This window comes from Canis lupus, chromosome 32 (assembly GCF_048164855.1).
Source record: "Canis lupus baileyi chromosome 32, mCanLup2.hap1, whole genome shotgun sequence".
NCBI classification, from domain to species: Eukaryota; Metazoa; Chordata; class Mammalia; order Carnivora; family Canidae; genus Canis; species Canis lupus.
In genome coordinates, this window is record NC_132869.1 from 19701350 (window position 1) to 19713748 (window position 12399).

The 12399-nt window shown below is 41.5% G+C and overlaps 1 protein-coding gene and 1 long non-coding RNA gene across 9 annotated transcripts in view; one reads left to right on the forward strand and one right to left on the reverse strand.

Annotated features, from left to right (window-relative positions):
- The window catches only part of GABPB1 (GA binding protein transcription factor subunit beta 1), a 64510-nt gene extending 63824 nt beyond the window's left edge, over positions 1 to 686 (reverse strand). For 3 of the 8 annotated variants that reach the window (XM_072808471.1, XM_072808467.1, XM_072808474.1), the window contains exon 1: positions 194 to 216. The gene's annotated coding sequence lies outside the window, so the exon portion shown is untranslated. Of the gene's footprint in view, positions 1 to 193; positions 217 to 254 lie in introns of those variants that run through there. The other 5 variants (XM_072808468.1, XM_072808470.1, XM_072808473.1 and 2 more) reach the window with 4 other exon arrangements.
- On the forward strand, positions 31 to 7806 carry LOC140622755 (uncharacterized). Its single transcript, XR_012022439.1, has 2 exons — positions 31 to 1645; positions 7630 to 7806. It is a non-coding gene; the product is annotated as an uncharacterized lncRNA (long non-coding RNA).
- Positions 7807 to 12399: the final 4593 nt, after the last annotated feature.

Here is a 12399-nt window from a genome sequence, read left to right on the forward strand (position 1 = left end):
GCCCCTCCCAGAAGCGGGGTGCCCGGCGGACAAAGCGCGGCGGCGGCGCGGGCGGAGCGGGCGCCCAGGCCGACCCCGCCGACCCCCGCGGAATAAGCGGGGCCAGGAGCCCCGGAAACCCGGCGCCTTAATGCAATAAACAGGAAATCGCGGGGATGATCTGGGTTCCGGGGGAAGTGGAATTATTTTTTACCAGCGAAGAGATCAACTTCCACATCCGGTGGTAACAGGGCCCTACACAGACCCGCACTGACCTGGAAAAGCTTCGGGAGCGGCGACGGGGGAGCAGCAGGAGGTGGTGCGGGGACCCGAGGCGCCTCGTACCCGGCCGGGCTGACGCGGCCCCGCTACACACAAAGCGCTTCAGCTGCACAGGGCGCTATTTTCCGAAAATGCCGCGTCTGGTCGGCGCCCAAAATCCCCACCGAAAAGTCCCCCGTGCTGCGCGCGGAGGGACACATGGTGTGCGAGTGAGTCAAAGCTCCCAGCATCCCTCCCGGACCCGGCCCCTGTCAAGCCCGCGCCTCAGCCTTTCCGCCCCTGCCTTCGGCCGCAGAGCGCTCTCCCACCCACTCCGCGACCCCATTCCGGCGGGAGGAAGGGGGCGACGGGGTCTGCGCTTTGTTTTTAACGGAGGGAAGGGAAATAGGCCATTTGCAGAGCTCGAGCCACACAAAGAAAGCGGCGGAATGATCCGCTCTCGGCGACCGCAAGTCCCGGCTCGCCCGGCGCCTGCGCGGCACGGGGGTGGGAGCCGCGGCGGGCCATGTGCGCGGCGGAGCCTCCCGGCTGCTGGCGCGGCCTTCCCGCCTCTTTTTGCGGGGGCTGGCGGTTGGGGACCCAGAGGACGTGTGCCTCCCTGGGTGTCTCTGCGACGTGACCGCTGAGAGACGGGGAACCCGAACTCGGGGGGGGGGTTAAGCCGAGCCGCCCCGCAGAGCCCCGGGACACGGAAGGGCAGCCGGGAAGCTAGGATTTAACTGAAAGTGGCCCTAGAGTCAACTAGGCCGCCTGGGACGGGAGTGGCGGGTGAGGTACCGGGGCGGGAACGAAGGCTGTTCCTCCACGTCGCTCGAACTGAGCAGCCAGGTTCCTCACAGAGATGCACTTATTCCTGTAGACTTTTTTTTTAATTATTTTTTTTTATTTTAACATGCCCATGGCGTCGCAGGTGTCTCGTACTTCATAGACGCTAATTGCTCGCTCGGTTGCCTTGGATTTCTGTCACCTCAGAGGTGAAGGTCTTTTTTTTTTTTTTTTTTTTTTTTTTTACCGTGGCTACCATGCCTAGATGATTGTTGTGCCGTATTTTATGAAGAAGGCTGCGAACGTTTATTTGGAGATAGTGGTTTACAGAGTGAAAGCCTTTGCAAGTTAATGCACTTCTGATGAGTTGCTAAGTAAACCCCAACCCACTGGTATTGTGTTTAACAGGTGAGCCCCCGGGGATGACTTCCCCAAGCTGCTGACCTGCAGCTTCTGTCTTCCCATATTTAGGAATTGGGAGTATCTGAGACAGCGCCAAGAGTTTCATCCAGGAGAGTTTACGAGTTTAAGTGAAATCCGTATGACCCATTGATTTCTGTGTGGCCTGAGATAAGTCCTTTTTTTCTACCTCCAGTTACCCTTTTGGGATATTGACGCGGTAAGGATTTGTAAAGTCTTTGTGTAACTTATTAAGTCATTTTGCCTAAAATAGAAGCGAAGTAAATGTCACAGTAGCCATATTGTTTTCTTTTGATGTAATATTTTCAATGCTTCAGTTGATAAAAATTTGCCAAGTTTTTGATACCATGTTTTCCTCTAACCTTTGAGTTTGAGTAAGCATTGAGTTAACGATTGCTATGGAATCCTTGCCCTCATTGATCTTCTTTCTACTGTAGACTGAGAGGGGTAAATAGTAAGTATACCAGTAAGTATAAGGAGGGTAAACTGCTCAATACTGCGAAATCTCATACAGGAGAAATCTCTTGCCCACCTGGGTTGGAGGAATGAAATGGGACTGAGAAGCAATTAGCTTTAATAAAGGAAGTGGGAGGAGCCTTCCAGACAGAAGCAGCAATACACGGAAAGGTTAGGAGGCAAACTTTGGAGAGATTGTTTAGTAAAGAAGATAATGGGGGATCCCTGGGTGGCGCAGCGGTTTAGCGCCTGCCTTTGGCCCAGGGCGTGATCATGGAGACCCAGGATCGAGTCCCACGTCGGGCTCCCGGTGCATAGAGCCTGCTTCTCCCTTGCCTGTGTCTCTACCTCTGTGTGTGTGTGTGTGTGTCATGAATAAATAAATAAAATCTTTAAAAAAAAAAAAAAAAAGGAAGAAGAAGAAGAAGATAATGCTGTTTCAGGACTGCCTAGAGAGGTTCCTGAAGAGATTCAATCATGAAGACTTTGAATGCCATGTGCAGAAATTAGCTTTTTGAGAAGAACTGAGAGGAAACTGTTGAAGGGTGTTAAGTAGAAGTGTTACAGGATTGGATTTGCATTTTAGACAGATTAGACTGTTATGCAAAACTCAGGCATGGAAAACAGTTTGGGGAAAAAAATAGTAATTTGTGAGAGAATAATGCTTTGGACTGAGATAGTGGCAAATAGTGTGAAGAATATGACCAAGGTAGTTATTGAGAGTTTGGTGATTTGGTTGAGCCGGTAAGGGAATGACTGAGAGGAAGTCATCCTTGACATCTTTGACCTTGTTGAATTTGTAAGTCCTTGTGAGCCAACCAAGCACATATGTCTGGCAGGCAATTAGATATTAATTCATTTAAGTTGTTTCATGAGCACTTTCTGTAACTGGCAGTGTTCTAAAATCCTGGAATAGATTAAGCAGCAACAAAACGAGCAAGGTTCCTGTTCCTGTTGCTAGTGGAAGGAACAGACCATAAAAAAAAAAAAAAGTGTTATAAAAGAGTAAAGATAATATCTTATAATATGCGCTATTAAGAAAATAAAAGGGTATCTGATTAAAGCATTTCTTTGGGGGAGAGAACAGGCAAAATTTTGGAAGTTGATCACAGATGGCCTCACAGAGAAGGTATTCTCTAACCTAAGACCTGAATGGGCATAAGTGTAGAGCAGTATTTGAGACCTAAGGGAACAGCAGAGCAGAATCCTGTGTTTAGCAAGAAGACCAGTGTAACTGAAGTTTAGAGACCAAAGAAAGAATGGTAGGAGAAGAAATCTGCTGCCTTAGTAAGTTTAAGTGCTGTAGCAGCCACTGAAGAGTTTTTTCTTTTTTAAGATTTTATTTATTCATGAGAGAGACGCAGAGACACAGGCAGAGGGAGAAGCAGGCTCCATGCAGGGAGCCCGACGTGGGACTCGATCCCGGGTCTCCAGGGTCACGCCCTGGGCTGAAGGCAGCACTAACCCCTGAGCCACCCAGGCTGCCCCACTGAAGGGTTTTAAGGAATGGAATAACATGGATAGTAAGTAGCAGCAGAGGAAAAAAAATGGATGAATTTAAGATCTATTTGGTGATTAGACCTGACCTGTATTGCTAATGAGTCAATATGAGTGAGGGAAAGGGAGGAATCAAGAGTGATTCCTAGGTTTGGGCATGTCTAGGCTGGCACCATTCGGTATAAATATAACACCAGCCACAGAGTTTATAGTAGCCACATTAAAAAAGTAAAAAGTTAATTTTAATGTCTTTTATTTAACCCAGTATAGCCAAAATCGTACCATTTCATATGTGATCAATATTAAAAAGTATTAAATGTTTTACAGTCTTTTTCTCATTACTGTGTTCAAAATCTAGTGTGTGTTTTATACTTTGAGCATATCTCAAAACTTGATTCCGTGAAATTTACCGTTGAAAACTAGATTTTCATACTCAGGTCATTCCAAACATACTTAAAAGTTTTGCAGTAATTGAATTATGTATCAGATTTGTCATTTAATTTTAAATTAAAGATTAAGATTTTAATTCCTGAATTAGTCACATTTTAACTGCTCACTAGCCACATGTGGCTAGTTGGCTAGTTGCTACTATATTAATAAGAAAGTGCGGCCAAGTGGAAAATCAAACTAAAGTGTGAAATCAGCCTGGAAGGCCTTGGATGCCATGTTAAAAGGTTGAGATTTTATCCTAGATACAAGGGAACAATAGATGGTTTTTGAGCTACGGGGTGACGCAATGTTGTGCTAAAGGCTAGAAAAAGACCAGTAGGTGGCCAGCTGGTGGCTCAGGACCAAGAGCAACCCTTTACTTGAGTCCCCACATTCCAGGCTCTAACCTCAGCCCTTCAGATTCAGAAGTCTGATTTTTGCCAGTGCTCCAGAGCAGTGTCACCAAAGTATGGTCCACAGGCCGGTACTAGTCTGCAAACCCTTTGTTATTGATCCTAGAGAAGGCATTTAACCATTAAGGTTTTAGAAGTTTGCAATAACTTTAAGACTAATTTCATGTCTGTGGATCTGTATTATTGTATATATTTTCCTTTTACTTCCCTTTACTAGTAAGTCATATTTTATAGAGGTATCTATGATCTTTCACCAGAGATAATTTTTTTATGCTGAGAGGTGTCGGGTTTGTTTTTTTTTCCCCCAGATACACAAACTATATATCCTCTATGCCATTAAGATATCTTTTTCTCTGTTATGTTACTATAAATAGAGCCTTTTTTCAAGCTGTCAGTGAAAATCTCAGCCAACTCCTTTATTTTCCTTTCACATCTGCACACTTGTGAATCACAAGTTTAAGCACACTGACCTGATCACATGTCACTTGGCCCTTGTCCACATAGTTATGCTCCTTACTGTACTGTTTGTTGTCTCCAGACCTGTTTGATTTATTGGATTTTTGGAATGACTTCAAATGTTAAACATTTTTCTGTATGAACAAGGATGATGAGGAAACCCTCCATCTGCGCCAACTGCCTCCTAAACATGTTCCAAGGTCTTCCCTATCAGCCCCAGCACCTCCTGATTGACCAGGTTTAAATATAAATTCATAAATTACAATTCCCATATTTTTTTCTTCTTGTGGTCCCTCAGTTTGTCATGCAACAGTTACTTGATCTTCTACACCACCACAGGTAATTTTTAAAGCACTGAGACCAAGGGAATAAGAAGAGCCAAGTTCTCAGAAGATTACCTAAAACAAATAGGGTTTTTTCAGGTTGCTTTTTTGCTTTATAGTGAGAACCATAGCAGCTAAGAAAGAAATTGACATCTATCTGCTCAGTTTCTCCCTCCATAAAGAAATGGAAGGCTGCAAGGAAATAACCAAATTTATAATAGCTACCACTTATTAAATGTTCCTGTTTGCCAGCCACTGTACAAAATCTTGTATATATTGTTCAATTAACTCTCAAAACAATGCTAAAAAACGGGTATTAGCCCCATCTTTTCAGCAAGTAAACAGAGGCCAAAATAGGCTAAATAACTTGCCTAATGTCATGAAGCTAATAAACGTTAGGTTTCCAATACAGGTCTCATTTAAAAGTATTATTTCTAATCTTTTTTTTTTTTTTTTTTTTTTTTTTTTTTTGCCATTATATTCCCAGTATCTAGCAAATTCTCTGGCACAATGACTACTTTGTTTTACAGAGACTACATGAAGTTGACTACATTATCTCCCAGAGGGTTCATCAGGGAATTTGGGCCCAGAGTAAGGGGAGATGGTGATATTCTAATGACACCAGGCAAATGTGTTGTAGAGTAGAAATATGTGTTGCTCCTATCTAGAATTTATAATGTCCCACAAATCAATATAAAATAAAAAGACAACCCAATAGAAAAATGGGTAACAGACCTAAACAGTCATTTTACCAAAGAGGGTATCTAAATGACCAATAAACAAGTCAAGGTGCCCAACTTTTATAATCATTAGAAAAATGTGAATTAAAACCACAATCAGCTATGGCTACACATCCACAATAATGGCTAAAATGGACACTACAGTAAATGCCCAATGTGGCCAAGTATTGGAACCATGAAACTACATGTTGCTGGTGAGAATGTATATTAGTATAGCCACTTTGGAAAGTTCAGAGTTCAAAAAACAGGCAGCACTGGGGCACCTGGGTGGCTCAGTTGGTTAAGTGTCCACCTTTGGCTCAGGTCATGATCCCAGCGTCCTGGGATAGAGCCCCACCTTGGGCTTCTTGCTCAGCAGGGTGTTTGCTGCTCTCTCTCCCTCTGCCTGCACTCCCCTTGCTTGTGTACATTCTCTCGGTGTCAAATAAAATAAATTAAAAATTAAAAAAAAACATGTCAAACTAGATTTAAGGATATATGTTTAGGTAGTAAAAACTATAAAAGCAATAATTTGCTTTGGGTTAGGGAGTAATGTTTGGGAGGAGGAAATGAGGAGGCCTCTGGGGTGTTAGCAATGTTTGGTTTCTTGATATAAGTGCTGGGTACATGGGTATTTTGTGATTCATTGAGCTGTAGGGTTTTCGAGTGGGTGACTTTTTCAGTATGTGTATTATATATTTCATGGTTTTTAAAAATGTGTTGCAATTAACAAGTAGGGAAAAAATTTCATGGACAATGCTGGATACACATTACCAACTATTTTACCTCACTGACTGAGTCAGTCTTTCTATCTGTGTACATCATAAATATGAAACACAAGAAAGGCCTGAATTCTGGGAGCGACAATGATAAGAGGAGAGACAGATGCAAAAATACTGCAGAATTTAAGGCAGTCTGAGAAGGTGAAAGACCATGGCAGTTGGGAGTGAGGAGCCCCAAGTTCAAGTTTTAACTGATTTTTTTTTTTTTAATTTTTATTTATTTATGATAGTCACAGAGAAAGAGAGAGAAAGGCGGAGACATAGGCAGAGGGAGAAGCAGGCTCCATGCACCAGGAGCCCGATATGGGATTCGATCCCGGGTCTCCAGGATCGCGCCCTGGGCCAAAGGCAGGCGCTAAACCGTTGCGCCACCCAGGGATCCCTTAACTGATTTTTAATCTAGGCTCTAACAACTCTAGTCATGTGACCTGGGCACCTCTTAACTTGCCTTAATTTCATTTTTCTTACCTGGCAGGAGAGGGAAGTTTCATAAAACAGACCTTTATGTAACCCCCAAAGCTACTAAAATGCCCTATAAAATATTTCTTGATGCCTGATTCAATATAATGGGAAAAGGTGAAAGAAAATGATTGAGATTTTGAACCTGAGTAAAGGAGGTAATAGTGATAACATTAACAAAATGAGACAACCAAGAGAAGGAGTAGATTGGGAGAAAGATACTCTATTTTATACATATTGAGTTTAAGATCATGCCAGAACATCAGGGTAGCATTATTATACAGCTACAGAACTTAAGGTTTGGTACTCTGAAAACAAATACGGTATTACTGATAGAAAATTAGAAGTTGGGACGCCTGGGTGCTCAGCCTTTGAGCATCTGCCTTTGGCTCAGGGTGTGATCCTAGAGTGCCCGGATTGAATCCCACATCGGGCTCCCTGCATGCAGCCTTCTTCTCCCTCCACCTATGTGTCTGCCTCTCTGTGTGTCTCTCTTGAATAAATAAATAAAATCTTTTTTTAAAAATTAGAAGTTATCCACATCAGGGTAATAGTTGAAGTTATGGGAATGAATGAGATAATTGGGAAGAATATAGAAAATAAAGGAGAGAAGTAAAGAGAAGAGGAAATCATTTAAACTGCCTCCTAGGGCACCTGAGTGGCTCAGTCAGTTGAGCATCTGCCTTCAGCTCAAGTCGTGACCCCAGGATCCTGAGATCGAGCTCCTCATGAGGCTCCCTGCTCATCAGAGAGTCTGCTTCTCCTCTCCCTCTGTCCCTCCCCCCGCTCATACGTGCTCTCAAATAAACAAATGAACTACATGCCAGCTGTTCTACATGTGTTATCATTTATTCCCCTCCGATTCCAAGGCAGCCAATTGGTTCTCATTTGGTAGACTTTTTGGTAGACTGACTATAGACTCACAGCAAGATAAAGAAGCATCATTTGAAACCAGCTTGAGGAGTGCCTGAGTGGCTCAGATGGTTAAGCGTCTGACTCTTGATTTCACCTCAGGCCTTGATCTCAGAATTGTGAGTTCAAACCCTGCACTGGGCTCCGTGCTGCACGTGGAGCCTATATTAAAAAAATAAAACCATTTTGACTCCAGTTTATATGGTGCCCTACACCATTTCTGGAGAGCCAAGTGTCTTTTGAAGCCCATGGAGAGAATTTGAGTCAAGGAAGGATAAGCCCTGAGAAAAGACCTTTGAGTTTTTGTGATTTGTGACCAAGGGGTTCCTGAAACATACATAGCAACACCTGCACTTCTGTTTGTTGTGTTCCTGTAAACACGGTAATCCAGACAAACATTTGGGTCCCAGACCTCTGGCAATTAGAAAAAAAAGATCTAAAAATTAGTATAATGAAAACAAAGTCAATTGTTAAGCCCTAGCTAAACACTCTTGCCAGCCAAGAGCTTTGACTCTGAAAGCTTGAAAAACAGGAATAACACTATGATGTGATGTAATTTGCTGCTTTGTTCATGTACTGCCTCGAACCAGGAGTATCACCAGTGGAATGGGTAATTCACATTAGGAAACATTGGAATGTTATAGAAGTGTCCACTGTTTATTGTACATTTTTTAGTCACTGAAATTTTAAGGGAAAAGATCAAGATGGCTATGTCACCTGAGGTCATTAAAATTTGGAACGAAAGATAATTAAGGCTGGTGGTGAACACAAATCTTTTGGAAAGCAGCAGTATCTCCTCAAAATTGAGGAATGTGTAATCAATGAGGAATACTTTTCCTTACTAGGTTTACCAAAAATTTATTTACTCTTAATATTTTAACATTAAGAAAAGTAAGAGAAAAATGTCCTACCACAATACAATTACTGGCTTCTTCCTGCATGTTTTTAGATTTACAGATGAATAATGTGCCTTTTTTGGCAGACTGCTAAAGAATTTTAAATTGAATGCAAAAGTATGATGTCTTCTTTCTCTACCCCCTCTTTCTTAGTGGTAGACAAGACCTCCAGTAAGCAAGTAAAGTCCTTTGGGAAAGTCACTGATCTCAGAATTCCCCAGAAACACCAAGAACTTTGCTTTCTAGGAATTGGTTAGGTGCAGCAACTTGAATTTTACATATATTTTGCATTTGGGCACCTTTATTTTCTTACTGTATTTTAAGCCTGTGGGCACTTAATAATTGTTGGCTTTGTTTTCCAGCCAGATTTTTAAAAATTATTTGAATAGATAATCCATCCACTGGTGCAGAGAATTTTTTAAACATCATCACTGTCTTCTATTCATACAATTCCCACTCCAAAATTAACCTCTACTCTTTCTTGTGTATTCTTCCAGAATTTTTTCATGCCTATACATGTAAGAAAGAATATTCATATTTTCCCCAATTTTTACTTAAAGGGAGGATGCCACGTATATTTTTCAGCACTTTACACTTAAGACTTCTCTGGCTTTTTTTATATGAATGCATAAGGTACATCATTTTTTTCTTCTCCCCTGCAGACTATTTAGCCAGTTATCATCCAATTGAGAGACGCAGAGTTTCTAAATTGTTACATTCCATATTAGTGCTTGGATGAATATCTTCATACACACACCTTCTTGTGTATTTAAGTATGTCTCATCTCAGTTCTCAGAGTGGAATTGTTCTGCAAAGGGGCATATATGTATTTTTAATTTTGATTGGTTCTGCCCTATTGCCCTCCATGTATCGGATGTTTCATCACAACATTGTCAATAGATTAGAGTGTTAGCAGATATTTGGATATTTTTCCTGTCAACTTTTGAAGGGCAGATTATTTCATGTCCTACCTGATATTTTCAGGACCAACAACAGAATCATGTGGCTAAGTTGGGGGAAATGGGGTTTAGTTTACAAGATTTCTTCAGGATACAGAAATTCTCTGCTGCAGCTCCTGCAGCGACACCCATAACTAGTAAAAACATGGTTGCTTATGCAGTCACAGCAGCCAGCAAACCTGGAGAAGGGCCAAGGATGACTACAAACAGCTCCATCCACACTTTTTTTTTTTTTTTTTTTTTTTTGGCAAATTTGCAAGCTTAGCAGGATTTTAAAAGACCCTTCAGCCTTTGTTTGAATTACAAAGAACCTAGGAAGAGAGAGGAAAAATTATTCAATTCATGAAAAACTTACCCTGATAGGAGCTAAAAATAATTTTTACTTAATTTTGCTTTGGTGCTAAGGTGGCACATGGAGGGAGAAAGCAGGGATATTAGGCTATTATTGTTTCTGCCTGCACAGGGGTTATATTAGGATGTGAAGAAAGATTTCCAGGAATGAGAATCTCAGATCCTTAGAGCCAAAGTAACTTAGGGAGAGGAAAAGAGTTAGATGTGGTGTGCTAGCTTACTGACTTTTCCAACTTAGTAATCATTTTTATAAATGTGTAGGTTTATTATGGACTGAATGTTTGTATCCCACCAAAACCCATGTCCTCTAACCCCTAATGTTGATGGTTATTGAGAATTGTGCCTTTGGGAGGTAATTAGGGTTATATTAGGTCCAAAGAGTAGAGTCTCATGATGGAATTGGTATCCTTATAAGAAGGAGGAAGAGAGAGAGAACTATCTCAGCATGGGCACAGAGGAAAAGCCATGTGAGGCCACAGTGAGGAGGCCAGAAAGAGAATTCTCACCAAATTAGCCAGCACCCTGATCTTGGACTGCCAGCCTCTAGACCTGTGAAGAACAAATTGCTGCTGTTTAAACCACCCAGTAGATGGTAGTTTGTAAGAGCAGCCGACTTGAGTAAGAACATATCTCTAGTTTTCTGCAGATTTATAAAGGTTCATTTTTTAAAAGCTGTCATAACTATTAATAGTGTCCTGTCTTTCTTCAAATTATTGACAACCAACATATTGTTTGTGTAGTTCTGCACAATTTGAAAACAGTGACACCTTTAGGCATGGCAAGTAACTATTGGGAAATCCTTCAATTTAATATTCCTAAACTCAATTTGTATCTCTGGAGTACTTGGAATTTAGAATCTTTCTGTCTCTTTAGTTGAAATAAGAGGTATATAAAAGCAGATGTAAATTCATTCTACCTGATGGGCTTTACGTGTTACACACTGGTGATTGGATATTTCATTGTACTAAGGAATCACATTACTTTTGTTGAGTTATGATATTTTGTTATGATTAGTGTTATGGTTAACTCTTTTAAAAAAGAATCTTGGGATCCCTGGGTGGCGCAGCGGTTTGGTGCCTGCCTTTGGCCCAGGGCACGATCCTGGAGACCCTGAATCGAATCCCACGTCGGGCTCCCGGTGCATGGAGCCTGCTTCTCCCTCTGCCTGTGTCTCTGCCTCTCTCTCTCTCTCTCTGTGACTATCATAAATAAATAAAAATTAAAAAAAAAAAAAGAATCTTGTAGAAAGACACTGAAATTTAAGAGGGGCAGGCCCGGTGGCGCAGCGGTTTAGCGCCGCCTGCAGCCCAGGGCGTGAGCTGGAGACCTTGGATGAGTCCCACGTCGGGCTCTCTGCGTGGAACCTGCTTCTCTCTCTGCCTCTCTCTCTCTCTGCATCTCTATGAATAAATAAATAAAATATTTGGGATCCCTGGGTGGCGCAGCGGTTTGGCGCCTGCCTTTGGCTCAGGGCGCGATCCTGGAGACCCGGGATCGAATCCCACGTCGGGCTCCCGGGGCATGGAGCCTGCTTCTCCCTCTGCCTGTGTCTCTGCCTCTCTCTCTCTCTCTCTCTCTCTCTCTCTGTGACTATCATAAATAAATAAAAATTAAATAAAAATTTTAAAAAAAAGAAATTTAAGAGGAAATGATATTTTATCTGAGATTTGTTTCAAAATAATCTGGAGTTGCAACAGGATTTAAATTGTTGGTATTATCAAGGAAACGAGTACTCAAAGAATGATAATTAAGAAGCTGGATGATGGGTACATGGAGGTTCTTTATATTCTACTTCTGTATGTGTTTTGCACTAAAAAGGCTGTTAAAAATAATTTTGATTGTGTATAACTAATGACTGCAATTATGCTTTCATTTTCTTACCTTCCATTATTCTGTGTGATTCTGATACCTGCTAAAATTAACATTAAAGAATCTTCAACTTAAATGTCTTACCAAGAATTACAAATTAAAATGCTAAGCATTAGTACACATTGGACCTCACTTAACATGCATTTATTTAGCAACTATTGAATGCATTCAAGTAGATTTTCTCATTTAATCTCTGCAAAGATAGGTGCTAGCCCATGTCTACAATTGCCAAACTATGGAAAGAGTCCAGATGTCCATTGACAGATGAATGGATACACCTCACACATACACACAATGGAATATTACATTAAAAAGAATGAAATCTTGCCATTTGCAACAATGTGGATGGAACTAGAGGGTATTATGCTAAGCAAATAAGTCCGAGAAAGACAAATACCATATGATTTCATATGATTTTTTGTTAAGAAACAA